This window comes from Anolis carolinensis, chromosome 2, assembly GCF_035594765.1.
Source record: "Anolis carolinensis isolate JA03-04 chromosome 2, rAnoCar3.1.pri, whole genome shotgun sequence".
Taxonomy (NCBI): Eukaryota; Metazoa; Chordata; class Lepidosauria; order Squamata; family Dactyloidae; genus Anolis; species Anolis carolinensis.
The window spans coordinates 133,766,951-133,781,115 of NC_085842.1; the positions used below are offsets into that span (position 1 = coordinate 133,766,951).

The following is a 14,165-nucleotide window of genomic DNA, read 5'->3' on the forward strand; positions in this document are numbered from 1 at the left end:
TCTTATGCTCTTTCCCAGCCTAGGAAAAGGTTTTGCATAAGGCACTAGATATCTCCTTGCATACTGACTGAAGAAATACTTAGGCTGATACATGTCTAATCCAGTTTTACCAACTTCCTCCGTTTCTCCTTGTCCATTCTCTATCCCCAAATCCTTATTCTGTCTCTACTTTTTCCTATCCCATTAACTTTCCTTTCTTCATATAGTTCCATACATCAAGAAAAGAGAATATGTTTTTCTGTTGCGCACCATATTCCCTCTTATAATTTGTCAGAGACTGGATGTATCTAAAAGAGTAAATAGTGAATAAAAGTGTGCTTTGCTTTCCTCTCCACTTTTCTTCTTTTCAGAAACCTTTTTTGCCCAGGACTCCCTGCCTCTCTGTTTTTCTAATCAAGTGAATCTTTTTTCTGGGTGAACCTCCTTTTCCACCCAGTAGGACTTTGGGCCATTTTTCTTCAACTGAAAGGGGCTGGTGTTTTGTTTGTTTAACTGGCCAACTCCAACCTTGTAGCTGGGTGGATCAAGGAGGAGAATTGTCAGCTTTTTCAGAGATCAGCCAAGTAGGGCTACTTCAGTTTTCCTAAGAGTTATGTGTTAGTCAGATCTAACAGATGAAAACTCTAGTGAGTGACAAACAAAGAGGAGATAATTATCTGGATAAGGTTTTCTCCACTCTTTCTGGCCACATACTTGTTCTAGAAGAATTTCAAACTAAATCACCAAAGGGAGAAAATGATAATGCCACAGAAATCAGAATGCAAAAGGGACACAGCAATTAGAATGACAAGGGTCAAGAAGGTCAAAGCTTCAGGTAAAGCAGGCCAAAATGCATTGGGGGTCTTCAACACAGAGCTTCCCTATTTCTGCAGTATATAGACAAGATCTTCCGCCACTTCTCTTGTCCTGCTTTAAAACTGGTTCACTTCTCTCAATGCAATTTCCCTCTGCTGCCATCCTGTGGCCAATTTCCTTTCCCCAAAATTAATTTTATTGTCTTCTGTCTTGCTTCTTTAGCCCTGGCTATTTCAATATGGCCAGGTTACCTGCTGCCTCTTCGTTTTCACTTTTGTTTGTGATCTTATTTGGAATGATTCTTCTAAAATCTTACCCCATTCCTGTCAGAATAAATTGCCTGGTGCTTTGTACAGCTGATAATCAAATATTTATGAGGAAAGACTCTCATCCCAACATTTAGCTGCTTCATAAATCATCTTAACTGTGTATTATTTTCTGACATAATTGCTGGCAAGATGTCTTACTACCAGTCCATCACACAAAGTCCTGAAGCTTCATGCTTCCCACCTCACACTTTTACTACATGAAGTGGAATATCTGTGCATTTTGTCCCAACTGAAGAACCTCTCCATGCAAATGCAGGACCTTCTGCTTCTTTAAGTGGGTCTGGTTAGCCAGTCCAAGGGGGCTCTCAGAAAGATCTACTTAATGCAGCGGACTAAACATTAGTCATCACTGCACCTTCTAGAAGAGGGGTGGTGGTGGCTCTTTACTGAGTTGCCAACTTACCGTGTGCATTCTTATCTCTTTTTTTTAACCACAAAATATAGTCAGAACATTGCAGTTTTACTGTTTATTTATTTAGAATATTTATAACCCACATTTCCGCGTCTGAGAGGATCAACAGCTAACACACCATTTTTTAAGAACAATCATATAATATTAAAGCAACATACCAAAAAAGCAAGAGATTTTTAGAAACCAACTTTTAAAAGTCAAGAGAATAAAAATCAAGAGGATAGCCAAGCCAAAGAGACCAATTAGGTTTTAATTCAACATTGAAATCTGAGTGAGGATAAATCCAGGAAATTGTACAGCCTGTGGATTCCATGTCAGGTATGCAATGAATCTCCCCCTAGTATTAGCCTAGGCTAGTAATTCACACGTTCTAGTTCTCAGGTATTTTGGACTTCAGCTCCCAGAAACCTCAGCAGCCTTCACCCACGACCAGGGATTGTGGGAGCTAAAGTCCAAAAACACCTGGAAAATGGGATTTTAGGAAACACTACTCTATGTTTTAATTGAGGTGTCCAGGGTGCTGAACTATTTATTGATCTATGGACAGTGTTCATACCTGATAGTTCTTTTAAAGTTTATTCAGCACTCTGACCAGGAAGTCACCAGCCACCACTGGTGTTAATGTGGGTTCTACATCATCTCAAGCAAAGATATTGATGGGAATTGAACATCAAGTGGGGTCCCTCCTGGTGTAGAGGAAAAGTTGAGATGGCCCATTGACTATTCTGTGCTTAAGTTGTTTCAGGCTCCAGTAGTAACTAATAGCACTGAGGCTAGAAATGAACTGGAAGCATTGTGCAGTGAAGAATTTGGATTCTGATGCATGACTAACTTCTGTGTTATGCCAGATTTCAATTCTGAAAAAAAATCTCGTGCTTAGTCCTTGTGAGAATATAGGCACATATGAAGAGACCAGCTGGATCAGAACAAAGGTCTGTTTATCCCAGCAAACTATTTCCTACGGTGTTCAAGCAGATGCCTGGCTAGGAGGACACAATGGTAACAGCAATCTGGGGATACTAGTATGCAAATAATATAAGACAACATTTCTGTACCTGCTCAGTTCTCACTTTCCTGGCTATCAATTACACCAGTCATTTCGTCTCATTTTCCTGTCATTTTCCTTTTGTGCCACATACGAGACCATCTCGAGAAAAAAAAATGTAACCTCAGTTATTTATTGCAAATGAGGTTGGTTTGCATACATTTGCATAAACTTGAAATCTCCTTCCTGCAGGGAAATGCATCTCAACATTTGAGTCGTATAACTGAGGAAATCTCTCTCTCTCAAACACGTACACACTTGTGCTGAGGAAGACTGGACATTAGCAAATGCTTATATTCCAAACCTTTAGAAAATGAGATTGTCTCTCAAGGGAGGAAAAATGAGACCATTCCTTTTCTAAAGCATTTCTTTTTCCCTCTTCCTGTCCTGTTTCAACCCCCATGTAGCTACAAAACCTTTTAGTCTTCATGAAGTTAACTGCCATTCCACCAATCCCTGATTCAAATTCCAAGGCAAAGGCAATCTGTAGAACTTGAATTATGCAATGGAAGTATATTTGCATGTTTGATTCTGGTTTTGGATAAGTTAGCAGCCTGGAACAGTGTACATTTCTAACAGAGTACTTCTATCAGTCACCCATGGAAGGAAGCACAAAAGCCACAAGAAGAATACTTAGGGCAGAACAAACACATACTCACACACTCATAAACCAGCTATTGACTGGCTGCGATAGGTCTCTGAGTGCCTTCCAGCTACTCTGGTATACCCAAGAAAGAAATAGCAGCCTCTGATCCTGCGTTAAGCTATTCCTTTCCCAGTTGCTTAAGGACAGCTAAAATGCTCCCATGTCTATCTCACAGCCCTAGAAGGATGGTACATTTGAGGGGCAATAGGGCTTCAAAAGGAGGTATTAGATGACTCCGTCCACAGTGACCCCCAAAGTATCTATGGTGGTATAACCAGTAGTGCTATCAGCATTTCTCACCAGGAGGCTTCTCCTTACAAAATGGAAATTTCCTCTCTGCAGGATTCTCACACTCTTAATCATGGCAGTATGACCAAGGCACCATACAAAAGCTGTCTGTGCTGCTGATAAAGCAAATGAAGCATAACATTTAAGGCAATGATTAAGAGTTCAAAGGCAAAATGGCTCAAATATAAGTAGGAAAAATCAATCAGAAACTAGTGCCCAGAAAAACACTAGCATCCCTTCCCTATAACATCTCTGGAAACAAAATAAGGGTATAGTATTGTACTGAAAGTTATTAAACACACTGGGCGTGTATTGCATTATTAAAGTCAGTCACAAATAGACACTTTGGATGGTGAAAGTCAGCTTAGAAACTTACTTTTCATTAGCAATTAGTTGTAGCTAAAGTTCTAAGATCCCATGTAGTGAGATGCAGTATTTTTAAAGTATTTTTTCTTCTCTGCTTCTTGAAACCAGCAATTTAGTTACTTTTAAAATATATCTCTGAATGTCACAAGCCATGTATACAAAACACCCTCTCCTCCCAACCACTTAATTGTCACTTCAGCAACCACAACCAAGAATAAGGTGGCGGCAGCAGCAACATGAAGCTGGTAATTTAACTTGGTGATATATCTTCCCATCACACATAATCATAAAAATGACTGTACCCTTTTGCTATTGGGAAAGGAATTGATTCCTTCTAATTCCAAATTTTGTGAGCAACTGGCCCAAAAGGAATGCTTTCAAGAGCTACAGTCAAACTCTAAGCTAAGAAAATAACTTTGAAGGAAAATCTTTACACACACACACCAGGCAATTTGATGATCAAATGCATATGAAAAAGTCCTGTCATGCCATTTCTCTTGAACACGATAACACAGCTGATTCATTGATTTCCCAAGCAGTAAAGGAATTTCAAGCAAAAATGGTTTGAGTGTTGGATTATGATTCTGGAGACCAGAGTTCAAATTCCCTCTCAGCCATAGAAACCCATTGGATGGTGCAAAGCTCACTTCAAAAAGGCATGAGAGAGGCTTCTCAAACAGGCGGGGGGGGGGGGGATCTCTTTTTCAAAATCCCAACAGCTACAACCATTAAATGTGACACACACAGCCCAAAGCTCTTCACATCTAGGCTGCGGGAATCTTTTTCTTAATATCCCACACCTTTGCCACACCTTTTAAATATGGGACCTCTCAAATCCCACTATGATAGGGGGCGATCCTTATTTCAGGATCCCAGCCACTACCAGCTATAAACACTTGAGCATGTGTGTGCGCATGTATGAGATGATGTGACACTGAGCGGAAGAATGTGAGACAAATCTTTCACTGACTATGTAGAGCAATTCACCAATCAAGAACACTATCTTTATTAAAAACAAAGAAATATTTATTTATGGTTTCTTTAGCCCAATAAGCATAACTTGTTGCAAAGGTTTCCTTCTTCAGTTTCACTTGTATATAATATAGATAATATCTTTCATTCATTAACATCAACAACCTGACTGAAACTTTGTCTCAACGGTATTTCTTTCTCTCAGCTTTACCCAGCTGGGAACCAGGACCTAAACAAGTCCTTTTATACTTTAATATAGCATTAGTAGTCGCACACTTAAACACATATATTCTCCCCTCTAGCTCGCCGGTTAGAAACTAAACCGAACAACCAGAAGTCTTTCCTCTATCTTCCCTCACTGAAAACATGAACCTAACTAACTCTTTTTTAAAACATTCCCTCCTTTTTCATCCAGCTAGCTCCGCCCCTTTCTTGCTAGCTTCAAAATTGTTACATTTCTACAGAAGCATCTACGTTACCATGGCAACACATAGCCAATCAGCAGTAGCTAACTCCTGCCCACCTTTACCACTAAACCCCACTAAATAACATAGACAAAAATCCCCAATAAAATAAGGCTTTCCATTACAGATGGCCCTGGGCAAGTTACACTCTCTCAGCCTGTTGTTGTTGTTGTTGCTGCTGCTGCTGCTATATTTGGAGTCTTGGTGATCTACTGGGAATCCGCCCAGTGGTTAGCTCAAGGGGGCAAAATGAAAACTTTGTCCTCCCACTAAGAATTCCATACACTTGAAATGAAAATTTCCTTACAACTTTTTAGCACTGAAATTGATAATTCAGTTGAACATTGAAAATAACAATGTAACTATGATGACAGAGCCCTGACATTACAGATACTTCTGATGATGCCATCACCATTGCCACTTTTACAGCCTGGCAGCTCCCCAACCCCCAGCATTGCTAAGATGCTGGAGATGTCTGCAGGGCTCTCCCAGTCACAACTGGAACCACATTACAAATATCATTTCTCAATATTTCAATATCCAGGGCCTTGGAAATGCTTTGGTTGAGATGCTGTCACACTGCAAAGATAGATTTTGTGGATGACATTTGGTCATGAAGGATCATAAATGCAAATCCTTAGCTGTTCGAATTTTGCAAGTCCAGTTGATGATCTAATAACTGTTGAACAGACTGCAAGCCATTGTTTGGGCATCCAAAGAAAAGGGGGAGGCAGGGTTCCCAAGCGAGTATCAACGCAGCATATATAAGAGTTATAGATGTGAACAATTTTCAGAGCGTCACTCTTACAATGCTAGAAATTTGAGAACTGAAGAAAAAATTCAAGATGGGTAGAATTCTTACAGGGGATCATTATCCTCATTCTCTCTACAGCTAAACTCCTGATTTATCCACAGCTCTAGCAGTACATCCAGCACCACCTTCTGTCCACCTGTGCTACGGGCAACTGCAGATGACACCACCTCAGTAAAACAAGCTGGACCAGCTGGCCTTCACTTTCCTTTCTCCCTGCTCTTCTGCAATCTAATCAAGGTCACTGGAAGAACCGGGAATGAACCCCATCTCTCCTGATCTCAAATCTTGCTCTCCCTTTTTCTTTTGAGCCAATACAATGCATAAGCCAGTGCCATTGTACAGAACACGGGGCTTGCCAGGTGAATGTCGAGAAAATTACCGTGCCGGACTGCTGCTGAAATGAAAAGTGTTGAGATGGATGTTGGGGCTAATAAAGGGAGACGAGGAACAAAATGGAAGAAATGAGATGAAGGCTGCTCTTAACTGTGGCACCAATCACAGGAAAGGACAGGTGGGGGAGGAAGGTGGTTGGGAGTCCACCCAGGGAACAAAAAGGCCTTTCTCGTGTGCCAAAAAATAAGGGGATGCAAAGAGCAAAGTCACATAGGATGAGAACACCAAGGAGTCCTAAGATGAGCTGAGTTAAAGTGGGACAAAAAGTCATGAAGAAATTTGGAGTGACAGCTGAACTAAAACATGGCAGGAAAAGAAATGTTCAGGCAGGGAAGAAAAGGTGGTGTTGCGATCTGCACTCAGAAAACCTAAACAGGCTCTACAGTCTTTGATATTTAATCAGTCTGGAGTTCTGAATTTTGAAAAAATGCTCAGACACCTCTGCATGCAATGATATTTACAATCCAACAGGTGCAATCTGCATATTAGCTGCTGGGTTATTTTTTAACCAACAACCAATCATTTCTACAAAATGCCAAAATTGGGGACTGAGGGTGTCATTGACAGAGCAGTGGAAGGAAAGGGTGACAAGGGTTTTGGAAGGAGCATTTTACATACCAAAGGAGTGAGCTGAACAAGGCATGTTAAGGTAAGTGTAGTGGACAGGCAGCTAGACCATGGCATAATGTGTGCACAACAGCAAGAAGTATCAAAGAGTGATGATTTTAAAATTTCACAGAAAATGCATGAGAAATGTACATTTGCTTCCCATGAAATTAATCCTTGCCGTTCTTCCCTGCAAAAGCTAATTAAAATAGTTTTTTTAAAAAAAGCCAACTTGTTTTGGAATTGCAAAAACAGCACATGTTCTGCTACACCCTCTACCACATGTAGCTACAGCCACGTCGCAGAGAAGGCAAATGAGAAAATGACAAAAAAAACCTGGATATTTCAAAACCTGTCTCAATCATAAGGTTTAGGGGGTGGTTTCCTATCTCTGGTGGTAGATGCTTTGGAATTCACCTCTCAGAATCCCTAACCATTACTCATGTGGATTGGAGCTTCTGGGAATTCAAAGCAAAGAATCACTGAGCTAGAACCTTGGATTTTTGTTTTTAAAAATGAAACTTATACATCTCCCCCACCCCACATACAAACACACAAACACAATGTTCTTATCCAGCTTTGAAGGAAATAGTTATTTACCCTTTAATCTCCTACCTTTTTGCTTTTGCGTATGTTTAAGTAAAACCCTCTCCTTACGTCCCTGTTGCCCTTTGTTCCACACCAGCTGTCCTTGAACAATTTTATATTCTTAAATGATGCTGCGGAGCAATATTGCTTCTTCCCTTTGCAACTCCTGCTGTCCCTGTGCTGTCAGCTGCCACAGCACAGCCTGCCTTCCATTTCAAATAAAATAAATAAATATTTCACAGCCTGATAGGCACCTTCAGTTCCATCAATTCAAAGATTAAGCACCAGCGGTAATAATAAAAAATTTAAGACACTTCAAGGGAAAGAAATTAGCTCTAACTATTTTGGAGAGAGAAAAGGAAGCCATTCAAGCTGTCAGTCTTGAGAGGCAAGGGCCAAGGCAAGTTTGAGAAAGGGCTCTCATGCTAACCAAAGAAAAGGCAAGTAGATTTCATTGCAAGATGTTCTTCCTTATGACTGCTGCTAGGAAATGTCCAATATATAGTGCATGAAAGTAAAATATGCATGGGCATGCATCTTTTAAAAGCATCTGATGATGCATTCTTGGAAGTCTGATTGACATATGAGTGTGTGTGTGCATGTGCATATCTTAGGTCAATACACTTTATCACAGTGGCTGTATAAGAATAAGACAAACAACTACACAGGTCTGGATAAAGCTCTCAGAGACACTATAAGCAGCAGGAGGAAAGAGGTTGGATACCAGTTCTACTTGTGTCCAAGACCTAGGAACTTCGCAAGGAAAATACTGTCCTCTCAGCCTCTTTCTAACACTGCCCCTCTTTCTTCCCATTTGTTAACTGCAGCCTTGCATGAGGAAAAGTAGCAAGCCAAATTTTCCCAATCTGTTCATCTCCATGCCAGGAAAAGTTCTTCTCCATATCAGGCTGCTCTTAAAATGCACCAGAGGAGACCAATAAAAATAAGTTGGCAAGCCCTGTTCTCCAAAAGCTTTGTTGAATGAGCTCTCGCCCCAGTTTTAATACAAACTTCACCATCCAAGCGTGAATACTAACATGTGGCAAAGAAAATGCACATATTAACAAGCAAAATTCTGCTCATGATGGCAAATATGATGATGAGGTTGGACCGGATGGGGGCCAGTTTTGCCCTGCAACATTGGGCTCCCAATCTGTTGCAATCACAAACATTGGTTACATCTTTCCCCCTCTTTTTTATTGCAAAATGTCAGCTGCCAACAGGAGACTTGGAAAAAACAGCTGTAATTAAAAACTGGCTCTGCTCTGTAGTGAATATGCTGCTTCTCTGTGGCAAAAAAGGCCTCTCTTACTGAATGGACCCTTGCTTGCTGGGATTCATCCAGACAGATGCAAAGCGTTGGTTCAAGGGCAACAGGAAGAAATGCTGCCTTTATTCTCTCCTTCTCCCTTATATCTTCCCTTAACAACCCAGTCTTCCCCGTGTTCTAGGTATCTCTCCACTTGATATAGTCAGCACTCTTCATAAGGCATCTGAGAGGGGATCATGCACAAGGTTGGAAACACTCCATCTTCTATCAAGTGAGTTTGGGCCTCCACCAAATCCATTATAGCATTGAAATGATTGAGCCTAGAATGTTTTAGATTGCCCAGCCATTTTATTTATGGCTCTAAGCAGCATGGTAAGGGAGTGTAAAACTCCTCAAGATTCCCTATCCTTGACAATAAGACAAGGTGGCTGTAGCAAAAGACCATGTTAGTGCGGCAGCAAAACTGTTTTGGATTTCAGTTTGAACTTTAAAGGATCTATCCAGAGTTCTGGATCTACTTGGAGCATCGGGTCCATCACTTTATACAGATCCTTTAAAGTTTAGATTGAAATCCACAACTGTTTCTCTGTGCTATTGTAACCAAGGCCAGCATACACAAACACAGTCCAGCCACATAAGCATTTCTATGCATTCAGACATTCTGGTGAAATACAAGCTGAGACCTTTCACATTATCTGGTAATAGTAACTCTGATGTATTATGATTCCACTTTATCTGCCATGTCTGTATCCAGTGAAATCCAGAGATTTTGACTGATGAAAGGGCTTTTTGGAATCCTCAGGCAGGGAGATCCTGTAATGCCTTTGACCAAACTGCAAACCCATGTAGCCATGGCAGTTAACACAGAATCATAGTGCGGTAACTGTGCAGTGTGAAAGCGTCCCTGAGTAGGATCTGCATAGATTCCAATCTCCATTGAAAAGAGTCAAATGAAAACACAGAGCTGAGATCGTAGGCTTGTGGTGATTGCAGTACTATGGGGATGTTGCCATGCCATGTTAATGTGTGTAAGTGCGGAGTTGAAACACCAATCAGTAATGCAGCATTAAACTGGCAGATGGCATCACTATTGCCTCAACCCAAGCATGAAACACGTAAGGTTACAATTCCTCTTTTGAAGCTAGCTACCCTATATTGTTGGGTAAAGATCTCACATTTTCTACTCTCCCTGACAGTCATTCTTTGTGTCTCAAACCATCAGAGGTCCCTTCTCTACTGTTGCAGTTGGACAGGCCAGAGATAAACATTCTGCATGCCAAGCAGGCTTTCCTTTCCCATGCTATGGCATCTCCCATTATTCATGTTAAATTTAATTTTTCACATTGTGATTGTACTTTCCGTGAGGAATGGCTTGTGACAATTAAAAATATGGACCAACTCTCTTTGTAATAACTTTTTTCATATTTTGGACAGCGCTCCAGAAATACTTTTTAGAAAAAAATTACTCTGCTAGAGATGATAAATGTGTTGCAACCTGACTTTAGAGTTTTCTCATTTTAAGTCAGTCTATCTGTAATAGCCGATACATAAAGTCCCAGATTAGTTTCAGCAAATCTGGCCCTCTCTCTCCTACAGTATGACCAGATATAAAGGAAGTTATAGTCCAACACATCTGGTTGTAGGAGATGGGCAATTAAACTTGCAGTGCTAGTATCAATCATATATATTTCCACCCAGCTCATTGGTTCTCACATGGTCTCACTAGTTTTTTCCATATATTTTATTGCAAATATATGAGACATGGGGAGGGGTACAAATGTGAATATATGGTGGTGTTTGTTATATGGTGGTATTTGATCTTTAAAGATGTTTTTACAAATTTCCCAGCCAAAAAATCAGATTTGAACAACTTATTATATGTATTTCTTTTATCCTAATTAATAATTCTCCAATATTCTCAAATATTTCTGTATAAAACAATCCTAGTTTCTTCAAAACCTTTTTTGCAGTTCAGTCCTATATGCACATTGATAGATGCAAGTTCCTTCAAGCTCAAGGGTACTTTCTCCAAAGTCAATGAGTAGAAATTTATGCTGACATAAATTTTACCATAGGTGAAGAGGTAACCCAAACACATCTTAAAACACATAGCCCTGTTTGTGTGTGTTTTTAGTTTAGTCATAAATATGTCCAAGAGTGAGCCTGTAAGCAGCAGTTGGAAATGTATAGCCCTTCAGATGTTTTTGGATTGTAATACTCAGCATTCCTGCACTACTAGGAACTGCAATCCAACAACATCACCATGGCCAAATAATTCCCATTCCTGCTTCCAGAGCAATACAATCAATCTTGTGTGTTTTGAAATTTGTTGGGAATATTTTTTATAAATAAAAAGTACATTTTATATAGTTTTCTTACATCTTGTATGACACAACAAAGAATCAGACCACCAAAAAACAATAGTTAAGGCTACACACACTGATCTGGCAGTAAGTATCAAGGTTACATTGAGCAAGGGGTTGGACTCAATGGCCCATGAGGGCCCCTCCAACCCGATGAGTCTATGGGTGCAGTTGCACTGCAGTATTAATGCAGTTTGACACCACTTCAAGGCTAAGGAATTTTTGGTTTGTTAAGGCACCAGCACAGTTTGACAGACAAAAGAACTTGTAAAGCTACAACTCTCAGGATTCCATAGCACTGAGCCATGGCACTTAAATTGTTGTCAAATTTCATTCATTCTACAATGTAGATTCACTCTATCACTCCTTGGAAGTAATCTATAAGGGATTAGTAGGATAAAGTTAATAGCCTGAGCCAAATGAAGGCATGCTGAGCCCCTTTCTCTTCCTTTTCCACTACTGCCTTGTAAATCTCTCTCCTCCCCTCTCTGAGTGTCTGTCTGTCTGTCTCTCTGCTATTCACTTGTAAGTCTAGGCAATGAGATAACACATGTCGATGGCTTTTAAAGGTATGCAAAAATCTGAATGAGCTGGCACTGGGATTCTCTACAACCCTAGGACCACAAGTTGCCCAATCTCACATTTGAGACTCACCATCCCTGGACAGGAGAAACTGGCTAGAGATAACTGATCCTTTTTCTTCCTGTTGGAGAAACTCTCTGATATGTAAGAAAGGGGCTGGCAAAATTAGGACTGGATCAAAATGAGATATGGTAGCTTTGATACCCCAGATTAACCTTTTAATGTATTCCAGATTTGATCCCAGAAACTTCAAGGTCTGGGACAATTCTGAACTGATATACTCCCATCCTCACACCCAGACTTGTAAGAAAAAGTGTTTCTTACAATCTCCTGTGATTTTCCAAGTATTTTTAATCATAGGATCAGAGCCGGTACAACAATGAGGCGAATTAAGTGGTCGCTTCGGGCGCAAAACATACGGGGGCGCAGTTGAGACTGCTTTTTCTGTTGATTTGTTGTAAAACATGATGTTTTGGTGCTTAATTTGTAAAATCTTAATGTAATTTGATGTTTAATAGGCTTTTCCTTAATACCTCCTTATTATCCAACATTTTCGCTTATCCAACGCTTTTATTTTTCAGTGGTTGCTTTTGGGGGGGGGGCGCCAAAATTCTGTTCGCCTACACTTGAAAAATACCTAGGGCCGGCTCTGCATAGGATCAATAATTCATGAGCAACATGGTTTCAACAGCCCAAGAACAAGTAAAAGAGCCTCTTAGATTTGTGATCGGACCATTTTCATTTCTCTTCAAGGTCATTTTAGTGAATTTTAGTAACTTTTTCTTCACCAACATTAATAAGTAGTTTTGTTTTGTTGTAGAACTCATATGCCACTGACACACAGGAAACTCTTGCGCCATGCTACGCTGTTAGCCATGATTCCATATGAAGTTCTGCATGGATTGTGATCCTCCTCCCATCTCACAACACATGACTGAATGACACTACGTTTCAGGCAGATTTGGTACTACTAACCATAAATAATTGTAAGGAAGATTCAGTAGATCACCACCACATACTAAATCAATGGAGGCAACTTTGTTGCTTTTTCACCTATATTATGTCTTTTCCCCCAACATTGAAACTCCATCTACACAACCACATAATGTGGCATAGGAAACAAATTAGCTTGTGGCATCCAAATGATGATCCAGGCCAGGCTTGCACAACCTGTGGCCCTCTGGGTGTTTGAGCCTTCAACTTCCAGAATCTCCAATGGTCAGGTATTATGGGAGCTGAAGTCCAAAACTCCCAGAGGGTTGCAAGTTATGTAGGCCTGCTTCAGGCTAATCCATTTTAACCTGGAACAAACCTGATTATTCAAAACCTCTGTATGGAGGCATGAGGCTTGCCTTACCTTTCCAGGGCTTGATAATGAAACTACAGAGCTTTGGAGAGGGGGAATTCATCCTCCAAAGCACCATAGTTTCATTTTCAAGATAAGTCAAGTCTTGGCATCTGTAGGGAGGCTATTAGCTCTATTTTTAAGAGCTAAACAAGAAAGACAAGAAGGGCAACAATCCTCATGCAGATCATAAATCGGGCACAAGTGGGTATCTGGCCACGCCCAACCAAGAAGGTGGGGTTCTGGCCCCTATGTAGTTAAGAAATGTGGAGAAAAACAGCATATTACATGCCAGTTTTCTCTGCGTTTTCGGCAGTATGAGAGAGCTCCTGAACTCAAAACATCTTACAAGAACTAAAACATTGGATCTTAAAAGTACTTGTTGTTAGAATGTATGTCCCATAATCTCTACCTGAAATAGCTAATCATGAAAGAGAATGGGAGCTGCAATAAAGTAACATCTAGAGCAGGGGTCCCCAAACTAAGGCCCGGGGGCCGGATGCGGCCCTCCGAGGTCATTTACCTGGCCCCCGCCCTCAGTTTTATAATATAATATATTGTATATACATATAATATTGATAATAATATTATAATGTAATACAATATAACACTAATAATAATACCATATAATAATATTAATTATATATTCTACATTACATATAATATTACTAATAATATTACAGTATAGTGGTATAGTTTAATATAGTAACATATAATGCTAATATGCTAATAATATAATATATTGTATGTACATATAATTTGTAAGCTACACTGAGTCCCCTTTGGGGTGAGAAGGGTGTGATACAAATGCAGTAAATAATAAATAAATAAATTTTAGACTTAGGCTCACCCAAAGTCTGAAATGACTTGAAGGCACACAACAACAA

At 40.1% G+C, this 14,165-nt stretch overlaps 1 protein-coding gene across 3 annotated transcripts in view; it reads right to left on the reverse strand.

Moving 5' to 3' along the window:
• Positions 1-14,165, reverse strand: part of grin2c (glutamate ionotropic receptor NMDA type subunit 2C) — a 99,247-nt gene that overhangs the window by 66,148 nt on the left and 18,934 nt on the right. The window contains exons 1-2 of one of the 3 annotated variants that reach the window (XM_062970592.1): positions 3,528-13,173; positions 2,592-2,683 (exon numbers count right to left, since the gene is read on the reverse strand). The exons of 1 other annotated variant lie outside the window; for it this stretch is intronic. The gene's annotated coding sequence lies outside the window, so the exon portion shown is untranslated. Of the gene's footprint in view, positions 1-2,591; positions 2,684-3,527; positions 13,174-14,165 lie in introns of those variants that run through there. One more of the 3 variants, XM_062970591.1, reaches the window with a different exon arrangement.